We start from the raw sequence: 318 nt of genomic DNA, 5'->3' as shown, positions 1-318 counted from the left end.
ATAATCAATCAAATTCATTGTATTATAGCATATTCTAACCAAAAATAACTTTATACAAGCCATTTACTGCCTCAAACCATTAGTTGTGTGTTCTTATCCCATTTGGGACCAGATTTCAACAAGTCGTCCTTCACACTACTAAACATTCTTCGTCCATCTCTAGCACTTGTAATCAATCAAATTCATTGTATTTTAACATATTCTAACCCAAAATAACTTTATACAAGCCATTTACTGCCTCAAACCATTGGTTGTGTGCTCTTATCCCATTTGGGACAAAATTTCAACAAGTCTTTCTTCACACTTCTAAACATTCAT

The sequence above is a fragment of the Capsella rubella genome, unplaced genomic scaffold, assembly GCF_000375325.1.
Source record: "Capsella rubella cultivar Monte Gargano unplaced genomic scaffold, Caprub1_0 scaffold_61, whole genome shotgun sequence".
Lineage (NCBI taxonomy): Eukaryota > Viridiplantae > Streptophyta > Magnoliopsida > Brassicales > Brassicaceae > Capsella > Capsella rubella.
The sequence above is the reverse complement of the archived record's forward strand: the minus strand, read 5'-3'. Positions refer to the sequence as shown.